This window comes from Strigops habroptila, chromosome W, assembly GCF_004027225.2.
Source record: "Strigops habroptila isolate Jane chromosome W, bStrHab1.2.pri, whole genome shotgun sequence".
In the NCBI taxonomy this organism is placed as follows: Eukaryota; Metazoa; Chordata; class Aves; order Psittaciformes; family Psittacidae; genus Strigops; species Strigops habroptila.
Window position 1 is genome coordinate 6,209,435 of NC_044301.2, and position 12,534 is coordinate 6,221,968.

At 38.8% G+C, this 12,534-nt stretch overlaps 1 protein-coding gene across 1 annotated transcript in view; it reads left to right on the top strand.

Annotated features, from left to right (window-relative positions):
- LOC115619177 (zinc finger protein 536-like) overlaps positions 1 to 12,534 on the top strand; it is a 247,726-nt gene that overhangs the window by 41,343 nt on the left and 193,849 nt on the right. The gene's annotated exons all lie outside the window — the stretch shown is intronic.

Genomic DNA, 12,534 nt, shown 5'->3' on the forward strand with positions numbered 1-12,534 from the left:
TGTGAATTCATACTTAAGATAGTGCTATATGCTTTTGACTGTGTTCAAGAGGATCAGTCAGTACCAAATGCACTTGACCGATTCCAAGTATTTATATGCGTTTGCAATAGTGTGTTACAAATTCAGTCCTGGGATGGATTTCATTGCATCATTCATTGCAGATTTTTGCAGTCAGATGTGTTTCCTGTACCTTAGAACTTATTAACTTATTAACATATGAGACCATCATTCAGAGGATGATCTGAATATTTCCAGACTGGTTTACAGTATTTCTGTTTTCTGAGATGGTCAATAGTCAAGTCTGGCCCTCACAGGCATGGCAGAGGAGCTCATGAAAACATTTTGGCTGAATTTCTGATGACATTCATGAGGTAGAGGAGCAGTGCCTATTGTGCTGGTAACAAAGAGACAGACTAATTCCAGGGCAAGGCAGCTTTCAAAACCAAGTGAGCATCATGTGACTGTATGTGTATTATTTAAAAGAAAAAGAAAAAAGCTAGAACTTCAGCATAGCCTGTCTCTTCGGTATGAGAAGTGAAGCAAATGAATATGGCCTTGAATATACTTTTTAATTTTTCAACACTGTATTTTGCCAACTTTAGTTCACTCTATTGACCGTTCAGTCAGACCATTTTTAAATTAAAAAGGAATACATGGTTGAATTATTTATTAAACAAAAGGTGCTTCCATGCATGCAGACTACCTGGATTTTGCATTTCCTTTACTGTTGGAGTTTGAAGAAAGTGCATTGCTAATATGTTAAGAGATGGAACAACACTCCTTCGAAAATAAGTCTTCCTCTGTCTCTGAGGCAGACAGTTAGCTAACTTGTGTCTGTCCAGTCACAGAAGAATGCTCATCTCCATTCAAGTGTCTAACTTTGACCTTAGCGTGAAGTTGTTTCCTCAGTTTGGTAGGCTCTATAGGGACAAAACGTTATTAATTTCTGGTAGAGAAATATGCCTGAAAATAATTTAGTCTGAATTATCTCCTAATTTTATAGATGCTCCTGATGGGTTAAAAATATGTATTTACTGGTGAATTAATGTGGAGGAACTGTAAACAAGTGGAAGGCAGCTTGCAAAAACTTTGTGCTGTGTTACCATCAACCTGTATGTCCCTTGAGGTTACCAGTTCATCTTAGGGGTGTGATAAGTACTTTGTAGAACCACCCTTGCTTAGCTCAGCACCATTACTGCCTCTGTGTTGGTGTTCCAGATCTGTGCACAGCCAGCATTTCTTTTATTTTTGGAAGAATGTGGCTTCCAAGTGCCTGATCTGATCTTGCCCCCTTTCCCAGAAGAAAACAACTCCTAGCTTCTGACTAGACTGTCTGGACTTCTAATCCCTTTGGTCAACCTCACTGAATCTGAGGGAACATCTGTCCAAGAGGTTGATATTTCTCGTCACTGATGTGGGACTTGATAACTATCTAGGATTATAGTGATATAAAAAGTGTGATGCGCTGCAAAAGGCCAGCAGCCATAGCAGCAAAGAGGCTTTAGAGGAAGGTTGGTTGGACCTGCCAGGACTCTGAAGAGCTCCCAGTCACACCAATATGTAGGAGGGTGGTTGTGAGCCTGTAGCTTTCCTGGGGAAAGGGAAGCAGCAAGCAGTAGCAAGTGGCTGGGCACACCCTGGCTTTGATGATAGCTACAGATGGAGACCTAAAAGATTGCAGGGCCACAGTCCAACACCAGAACATGTAAAATAAGGCTCAGGATTTAGATAACTCTGTTCCAGCATACTGACACTCATGGCCACAGTCCAACTCCAACACATGCAAAATTAGTTTCAGGATCGTTCCAGCATACTAAAGCCTATGCCTAAACTGGTTACAGCCACAAGCTCAGCTAAATCAGAGGAGAGCATTCAATATAGTATATTTTTCTCTTTTTTTTTTAACCATTATAATTCGTATTAAAAAAAATTATATTTTCGTAGTAGAAAAGGGAAACTGGATTACTGATATATCAGTTCCATAGGCAGCATTTCATATTTTTATAGCCCACAAATAGCATATTATAGTATCAGTGTACTTCAAGGCTATTTTACAAAACATGGATACAGGTTGACCTAGTAATGTACTTTTTGAGATACAGCATTAGTGTAAAAAAATTAATGAGCCTATTCATATAATATCATGTTTGAAGACATAGTGGTCTCAATATGCCCACAATCCACTGTTAAACCAATGAGGAAAAAAGAAATACTGAAAAGTTAAAGGATCCCTTCTCAGGATTAGAAGTAATGAATTTAATCAATATTTTTCTGTTATAGCAAAACTCACGTAATTAACATTTTATTTACAGAAAAAGGGTGCTAGTAAAATAGATTCAGCAGTTCAGAATTGCTCACAAGTATTTCTTCAAGTACAGCTCATTTTTTGTGAAATGGGGAAAGAAGTTGGAAATTATACTGAAGTAGCATGTACTGAAGAAGTTAAAAGGGAGAAAAATTATTTACAGAGGTATTTGTATTAGCTCAAAGCAGTCATTTAGTATGAAGGCAGCACTGGAAAGTAAAAGGTAAGAAAATACAGATAATGGAAAAGTGGCCAAATGTCGTAACACGCACTGTGACATTATTCACATTTTGGAGATGCTGTCAGCACCTCTGTAATCAGTAATCCGCAAATGGAATGACAGTCTTTAATTCTTTCTCATTTTGTTGAGAGGGAAATTAGTACTTTAGCTACCTGTACAGTTGGTTTTATGGAACTGAATCTATTGTTGGTTTCTTTCTTACTGAAAGATGTTCTTGTGACATTTTAAATAATTTGCATTTTTCTTTATTAGAATGATTTTTTTTTTAATCTGATGACCTGCTACCAGCCTTTCTATGCTGATCTTGCCACCTTGTGATGATAATAATAATGAAAAGAGGTTTACTTAATCGGTAGTATGCAAAAACTTCTCCAATGATACCTGATGCCCTGAGAGCTACTTATAATGTAAAAAGTCTGTTGTTTTGACTTGAAAAAATGATTTGTTTGGGGTTTGGATTTGTTTAAGCCCAGCAACTCAGGGTGAAACTTGGCTAGTGTACTCAAAAAATTTTAAAAGATTTAATGGCTTTTGAAAACTACATGGAGTTGGGTGTTAATTTGTGCCTTTTAAAATCCCACAGACTCTGCGTTGTTGGGCACATGGGAAGAACCTAGAGAAAATAGGTCTAATACCACTCTCTTCCACCCAGATTCACCCTCTTTCCTACAATTTATTAATACCTTCTTTGATTTTCTTCATAGTGTAGCCTGCACTCTGTACCAAATGGTTCTGTATGCCCCACATGTATTTTAGGAACAAGCTCATAAAGTACACCTTTACCTTTGGTTCAGCTGCAGTGTCTTGTCACTGGAGTTGGAGTGGCTGCAGTGTCTGTTGTCGGGTGGCTTTGCCATCAGATCCAGAGACATTTTTTCCTGCTCCTTACAGAGCAGGACTCTGTAGGCGTAGGCCAAGCCCCAGCATGTTGTGGTGATTTGTCCCTCTCTGGTATTGCCAGGATGACAGCACACCTTGTCTAAGTGTTCTGCTAATTTTTCCGGATGTTGCACTTGTTCAGTGGTGAAGTTCCAAAGTACTGGAGGGGCCCACTGGCCTAGGAGCTTGCTCATACTGTATCATGCACCCTGCCACTCATGACTGTCCAGCCTCAGGGAAGATCTCTTGGTGGTATTCTTGGATTGTCATTTAACCTTAGACAAGACCTGAGCCCAACCCTGCTTAGCTTCTGAGATCAGACGAGATAGGGCGTTCTCAGGGTGGTATGGCCATGGATAAAGAACATGCAGTATATGTGGCAACATGCAGATTCCCGGCAAAAGAAGCAGGCAGGTTTCAAGAGTATCCAAAGGATATTAAAAACTTTTAGAATTCTCAAATGCTACTGTAAATAGCCTGGTGGGGGAGCGGGGGGTGTGAGGGAATGTCTCCTTCATAGGTTGACCCTCCGAGGGGAAAAAAAAAGATGTGGAATTGTTAAAAATTCCCATTATATGCCTCCCAAAATATAGAGATGATGACCACGCTGAGAACACATGCCAGACCAGTTTCATGATCAATTATTCTATTGTATTACAAATCATTACCATGAAGTACAGCAAAACAATAACCTTAGCCCAGGCCCCAAAGATGATAAACACTAAAACAGCAAATGCTGGCTGCAACTAAGGTGTGACATGCTGAAACTCCGAGATCAAGCGCAACAACTCCGAGTGCAAATAAATCAACATTGTGATGAGTGATTATTAATCCGAACCAATGAATGCTTATCACAAAATACAATTAGACACACTCTGGTCAGATCTGTCGTTATCTCAACCCTTCGTGCCCCATGTTGGGTGCCACAAAGGACTGTTGTGGTTTAAGCCCAACCGGTAACTCAGAACCACGCAGCCGCTCACTCCCCCCTTCTTCCTCCCCTCACTCCCAGAGGGATGGGGAGGAGAATCGAAAGAATGTAACTCCCATGGGTTGAGATAAGAACAGTCCAATAACTAAGGTATAATACAAAACTACTACTACCACCACCAATAATAATAACAACAGGTGACAGGATCAAAGCTAACACAGGTGAGTCAAGGGCTTGGGTAAGAAAACTAGTGAGATATGTTTGCATGAGAATCACAGACCACAGTTGGCAGGAACATTTGGTAAAAATTCAGAATATTCTAAGCTTGTTTTAAGAAAAGGAGGAAAAAAACATGGAAAGTATGTCATATGGAAGGTTTGGGAGCTAACATTGCTATCAGAAGTATAAATGAACACCAGAGTAAACTTTGAGGATAGATGACAAAGAACATTGGCAAAATACCAAGGAAACATCCATGAGTACATATTTAAGCCCAGCATTGCTGATCCAAAGAGTATTTATCATCTGCTTTGTTTGTAAAGATACATGTTCTGGATGAAGTACAATAAGGTGTTCTGGCAGCTCAGACATTCACTTCTGAGGAAAGCAAGAACAAGCAGAACCTCATCACTGAGAGTAATTAGCATTACATCCAAGATATCAAACAGACCCATCATTCTGATAAATGATGAAGTACATCCTCTTTTAAAGCACCCACTTTTCCTGTGGAAAGATTGTACAAGTGTAGCAGAATTTCATGATCCTCATCTGGTAAACTGAGTGATTTGGGATCTGAAGTGCTTTGATCTATACAGTCAAATTAGGGAAGTGGGATTTCAAAGCCATGATTTGGGAGTAGCAGAACTGAAAAGACAGTGAAGGAGTTGGATAGTGGAAGAGTTGCATGTGAAAAGCTTAGGAAAGAAGATAGCAGGATTTTCAAACAAACCAGCAAAAATGGTGTTAGAGGGAATGATGTAGTGGTCCATGGTCATTTGCTACAAGCTCAGCTCTCATTAGGTAGCTGGAGGTTCCAGGATCTAGTGGTGATACCATAAAACTGAAGACTGTTTAACCGAAGACAAGCACTCTCATGGCCATGCTCCCTGTATGTCTGATGTTGAATTCATTGAAGGACTGTGCACAGATCTGATTGCATAAATTGCAACTTACACCTTTGAATTACAGCATTCGTCCATGCGCATGTGATTTTAGAATGAGCACTGGAAGAGGATGTTATGTCTGCAGGTGCATATATTTAAAAAAAAAAATCTTCAGCACTCTTTTCAGTTTCATTTTATCATTTTTTATGATTCAATTTTATCAAAACTAACATTTCAATAATGTGCTAAGGTCCTTATTCAAATCTAAGTGTTGAAGTTTCATTGAGTTCAGTAGGGCCAGGGAGGTATACAGAGGTGAGATTAAAGTTTTAAGCTTACTTTCTTCTCACGCATGTGTGATGGTTTGCAGGATAATGATATTTAACTGTAATCTTCTTGGAGCATGGACTGCATTCCATTGATTTTATACAACTGAACTCAGTATCACTGATTAATAAAACAATAAATACAGAAAATGAACTATTTTGTGTTTTATTAACAATTTGCATTTCATACAGTATTTCACTTTAAGTACAAACTCATACCCTCAAATAATAAGATGTAATTGCTGATCATGTATCATCTCTTTGTTCCAGATGCTTTTATAAAAGTGTATGTGTTATGTATGATGTGACCTTCAAATGTCATGAATGCATTGTGCAATAAACTGTGTTTGACCTTTGATTATCTTAAAAGGTTTTAAAGTTTTAGAATAACTTGAAAAGTAAGACTGCTAAGAACTCCAAAACAAAAACTCTGTAGGGAATTTGAAATGAAAAAAGAGGATAAGAAACATTTTGTGATAAACATAAGTTTAATTTTGGTTAAGTGTCTATTGATGTCTCTTTGTGCTGTATATATATAGCCACTTGCAGGTTTCTCGGAATGCATACCACCATTGTCGTGGTTTGAGCCCAGCCAGTAACTCAGAACCACGCAGCTGCTTGCTCACTCCCCCCCTTCTTCCTCCCCCCGCTCCCGGAGGGATGGGGAGGAGAATCGAAAGAATGTAACTCCCACAGGTTGAGATAAGAACAGTCCAGTAACTAAGGTATAATACAAAACCACTACTGCTACCACCAATGATAATAATGATTAGTGAAATAACAAGGGGAGAGGATACAATTGCTCACCACCCGCCAACCGATACCCAGCCCAACCCGAGCAGTGATCTGGGTAACTCCCCCCAGTTTATATACTGGGCATGATGTGCTGTGGTATGAAATACCCCTTTGGCTAGTTTGGGTCAGGTGTCCTGTCTCTGCTTCCTCCCGGCTTCCCCTCCTCCCTGGCAAAGCATGAGACTGAGAAAGTCCTTGGTTGGAATAAACATTACTTAGCAACAACTAAAAACATCAGTGTTATCAGTGTTGTTCCCAGGCTGAAAGTTAAAAAACACAGCACTGCACCAGCTACTAAGAAGGAGAAAAATGACTGCTGTAACTGAACCCAGGACAACCATGAAAAGCATTAAGATACAACCAATATTTCCATACATGCCATATTGTCATGCAAAGTGTTTTGCACCCATGGGGTGTGAAAACTACCTATCTCCAAGTGTGTCCTGTGCTCCGGGTGTGGGCTTAAGGTGTGTGTGCACTGCTCCCTCATCCCCAGCCACCAGCTACTAAGAAATTGCTTAGAATATTTTGGCTCCCTTACTCTTGTGCCTGAAATAGCACCTAGATAGCTCCTCTGTAGCCTGAGGTATTGGCTGTGACTGTCATTTGCACACTTATAAATGTTGCAAGTCTTACCTTTTATAAATGGTTATGAGCATTTTACTTCAGTTTAATTTAGCTTGTATTTTAAATTAAAATCTGCTGACACAGTGATCGGTAGCAGAGGCCGGGCAGTTTGTGCCTTTTGCTTGGTTCAGAGTGCTAAGTGGGAAGCCTGATGTCAGAAGTGGTATCTTTTTATTTACCGGTGGAACCTTCAATATAATCTTTATTTCTAATAATACAAACAATGTGAATGCTGCTTTCTCACTAGTAGGCCTCCTTTCCAATTCTCTTCTAAAATAGCTCTCTGTTTAAACAAATTCCCTGCCAATCCATAGTAGCAGTGTAAGATTCCCATGTATGGCTATTATAAAACCTAAATCCTTGATGAAACAATAGAGACAGCAAGTTGCTCCTGACCTAAGACATTAGTAACTCTTTCTGGAGGCCTAAAATATAACTGTAATATTTAGTAATATTAGGCTCTTTCATTTGAAGCCATGAACTTCACTAGCAAAAAAGTGTAGTGACCTCTGCCAATAGGGTTCTAATTTCAAATTATAAACACTGGGCCAGATTCTGTTCTCAATTACATTGAAGCATAGTAATTGAAGCTCCTTCAGGTAGCTAGAAAAATATGGTTAATTATATCCCTAATTATATTCCTATTTTCTGCTATTTTCAGTATTATTAAAGCTTTTTCTAAGGAACAGGCAAAAAAAATAAAGCATGTTTTCCCAGAAACTTTGCATATCCTATACTGCTTCCCAGGGAATGAGGTGGTTGAGCCCAGGCATACTTGCATAAAGGTGGCGGCAGTGACAGGATTAACACACTGAATATCTTCTAACACCCTTCTTGAGATTAGATTCAGGATATAATTTTTCCTGCCACAAAATGGGCTAATCTGGGTGGTTTATAGATCATAAAAAATAAACATGGTCACTACTACTTCTCATTGCACCATGCTTTGTTTAGCTATTACAGGCAGTTCTAAAGAACTACAAATATTTTGAATTTCAGAAACATATGAAAACCTGGGATTATGTGCAGCTTTCCAGGCTTCTGGCCACATTTTCAAAGGGTTCTTTCTTTAAAAATGTCTGAAAAATGTGCAAGTGCAAACACATACTTGTAAGTGTGATTACCTATTCTGTGAGTCTATTACCTTTTCCATGCGCCTGCCTGGTTTTGGCTAATTTGGCAATCCTCGTGTCGACAAATTCCAGCTGACTTCATTGATAATTTAGTCTGCATGAGGACTGCAATTTATCTCCTTTGAACATGAAAGTACCTCTGTGAATCACTGCACTTTCACATACACGCAGCAAATAAATACTTTGGTAAAATTTATGGGACATGCATGTAGATGCTCCTTTGAAAATTTGGCTAACATGACTGAAGTCAGTGCTGCTACCTAACCAACTGAAAACAGATTTCTTTTTACAAAAGCAATCAATCCTTTTCTAATCACGTTTATAGTCATCCCAGACAGGTAGACCAGTCGTACGGAACATATATGGAATTTTCAAATAATTCTTTTTCTTTTGCTCTTCATATGACTGACTAGATACCTTTTGCTTTGAGTACACAGATTCACTATCCACCTAAGTTTGTCTTCTCTTTTCTAGAAATATCTACTGAAGTTGGCATTGTGTCTCTGTAGCATCTCTATCCGTGTGCTGAGGGCTCTGCCAGCCATGACAGTGGCTCATTTCTGGGTAGATCATTTCTGATACCTAGTAAGATACCTACTGTAAATAAGTATTCTGGTGTGCTTTTCTCTTTCTTTTAACCTGCTCCTGGCTCAAAACTGTTTATTGGGATTATCTGGCTCTCTGGAAATTTCCTTTCCTTGTATTTGTCCCATGAGAACATGACAGGAAAGCTCAGCTAAAGTAAGTTCAGAGACAAAGCTTGGAAGACTTACATCTAGTGTGTACATCTATACAATATTTTATACTCTGTTCTGTTATTTCCTGCACTCAAATCAGGAAGGGTAGGGATGGGCAGGAAGACATTCAGGATGCAGACCGGCCTATAATGGAAGTAGATAGTAAAAAAAAGCAGTCTAATCTCACGTGCATCTAGTACATATCATGTAGACCACATAACTCAGTGAACCACAATGGCCGTAAGATAAGTAACTGCTCTCTTTCCTTCCTGGTCTTTTATCCTTGGAATTGAGCAGCCCAAAAACCATAGCTCAAATCCTGAGTAAATCATTAATTAAATTAATTTGCTGGGGCTAATCCTAGTTCTGCAGGTCTGTAAAACATTACTACAGTTTTGCACAATTTAACAGAACTAACAATTTCTACTTAGGAAGAAGTATCACTAGTAGGAGAAGGGGGACATCGGAGGCGTTAGAATAAACTGCTTTTGGTAGAGCAGAAGATTTTTCATTCCCAACATACACAGCTGATGGCAAAGACTGTATTCACCAGTTTGCTTCTAAACTTTTCCTTGCTTATCCCTTCTTCTTTTTCTGTGTCACTTTTTTCTCCGCTTTGCTTTCCCCCTTGATTTAAGAGACTCGGTATAAAAAGCCCTGTTGTAGCAGACTCAGCGAGACTTAAATGCATTTTAAATTTAAGCACATTTTAAACTTAAGTGTCTTGACAAATAGGTACAATTTGCCAAAATGGGGTCTTAGTAAGAAGCTGGGGTAGCATTTGATGGGGAGAGTCGGCAGCCTTGAACGTATCTTTTCATTGTTTGAAATAAAAGATCTTAGATGTAAAGCTGCTCATTCAGGTAGTGATGGCCTCCAGCACTTCAGTGGACTTTGTAGGCAGAGGAATTCAAAAGAAAACACCTCATCCCAGCTTTAAAGTCTTAGGAATGCTTTCACTGTGGGAAGAAAAATTCTTCAAGGTAAGGCCCCTGTTGGAGCAAAGACGTTGGAGCAAAGACTTTGGAGCTATCTACTGTATGCCTACTTAAATCTAAAAGAAAACTCTTCAGACCACCCACATCTTTGCTTCATTGTTGCTTTCAGTTTGCTTTTTCAGAGGGATTAGTTCTAAATTAACCTCCACCGTCTTGCTGCCTTGAAAAAAATCAATTTTGCGTAAAGTGAAAATTAGACTCAAATCTGCAAAGCAAGCTGTTTACCTTACAAATTTATTCTTTTTTATTGGGCCACACATATTCTAGATAGACAGATAAAAGGCAAATGGATAACAGGCCATCATTTAGAGTGACATATAGCAAAACATAACTAGTAGACTTATTTGGTAAATTCCTCCTGAGTGGCTTGTTAGCTTTATCTATATGTTTATCTATAATGCTCATATAGTATTTATTGAAAACCAAAGCAAAATCCTGCAGATTATCATCATGCATTCTGGTTTTTGCACTTCAGAAAAATCTTTTTGCACTCAGGAATTCATTATTTCCTGAAGCCGCTTAAGACATGATTATATACAACTTTTGAGGAGGAAAAAAAGGGAAAATCTAAACTCTTTAGGAAGCCTGGAATTATAGACTTGCACCTATATATGTTTTTCTAGACTTGTAAAGACAAAATAAGCTCCTGCAGTATGTTACTTTACATACTTGTGAATAATTCAAAATGACAGTTACTAGATTTCTAACTTAAATATTGTGCTTTAACTCTGCAGTATAAGAACAATTAGAAAATGTTAAACAAGAATTTGATGTGAAAACTATCAGATTTTACCTTTTGAAAATTAGCAATAGCTAAGATAAGCATTGATATATATGTATTTTTTAATCACTGTATCATCCTCTTCTTTCAGCTTTAAGTGAAATAGTTTAGAGGGACCATTTTATAATAAATAATGAAATGCCTGTTAGTTACCTTTTCCAGAGATGTGGGTATTTGGGTCTCTGCTACTGTGTGAATAGTTTTTATTAGAGCCAAAACATTTAAGTCTTTCTTATGTCCCATCACTTCCATTTAAAAAGCAATGCTGTGTAAACTGCACTATGTTTCCTGACAGCTTTAGTTACATGTCAAATGGGTAAAGGAGAACATTTTTAGTCACTAGTTCATGGTTGAAATAATCAAGACTCTGCATGCAGATTTTCACTATATGTTCTCCACCTCAAGACAACTGTCCTGGGTTCAGCTGTAGCAGTTATTTTTCTCCTTCTTAGTAGCTGGTGCAGTGCTGTGTTTTCGACTTTAGTCTGAGAACAATGCTGATAACACACCAATGTTTTTAGTTGTTGCTAAGTAATGCTTACTCCGATTAAGGACTTTTCAGTCTCTCATCCTCTGCCAGTGAGGAGGGGCACAAGAAGCCATGAGGAAGCAGAGACAGGACACCTGACCCAAACTAGCCAAAGAGGTATTCCATACCACAGCACATCATGCCCAGTATATAAACTGGGGGGAGTTACCCAGAAGGGCAAATTGCTGCTTGGGTCAGGCTGGGTATCGGTTGGCAGGTGGTGAGCAATTGTATTGTGTATCATCACTTGTGTTTATTGTTTTCTTTTCCTTTTGCCCTTTTAGTTTTATATTCTCTCCCCTTGTTATTTCCCTTATCATTAGTAGTAGTAGTGGTAGTAGTTTTGTATTATACTTTAGTTATTGGACTTTTCTCATCTCAACCTGTGGGGTTTATATTCTTTTGATTCTTCTCCCTATCCTGCCCGGGGGGGGGGGGCAGTGAGCAAATGGCTGTGTGGTTCTGAGTTCCTGCATGGGCTTAAACCACGATGACAACCCAGACAGCTCAGCTTTTGCACAGGGGTATGACAATGTGCCCATGTGTATGGAACCTCTGTGGCATGCCAGAAATGTAAATATGGTTCAGGATGTCAACATTTGCCATGGCACTTTTTGGTGAAATTGTGAACTGATATGTATATGTAATATGTGACGCTCTAAGTACAAGATGATAAATGAGTCTTGTGGGGTTTGAATAATAACTTGTTTAAAGTGCCCTACATTTTTGCCATTTTTATGTCATTCTTTTGTAAGTTATTTTGTTCCTAGCCTGTTTGCATAATAGCAGCTTGTGCAAGATGGTTGAGAATGATTGTTTTTTTATATCTGGAGAGAGAAGAGATGTCCTGGAGTCTCACCCATTGTATTATGATGCAAAGAATAAGTGTACCTGTAAACACCGAAGGAGGAAGCTCAGGAGCTGTGGGTGAGAGGGAGAAGGAATTCTCCTCATCTGACCAATTTTTCCATTGCCTTTTCCATCATATTAGGTCACTCACTAGGTCGTGTGTTGTAGCTCCAGTGCTGAACTGTTGCAAAGGGAAGTTGATTAGCTTTGTTGTAGACATCGTCACTGCTGTTGGACCCCCCTGCCACTGCAATCCTCTTGTTGTGGGAGGTTTTAATATACTGATGCAAACTTTTTTTC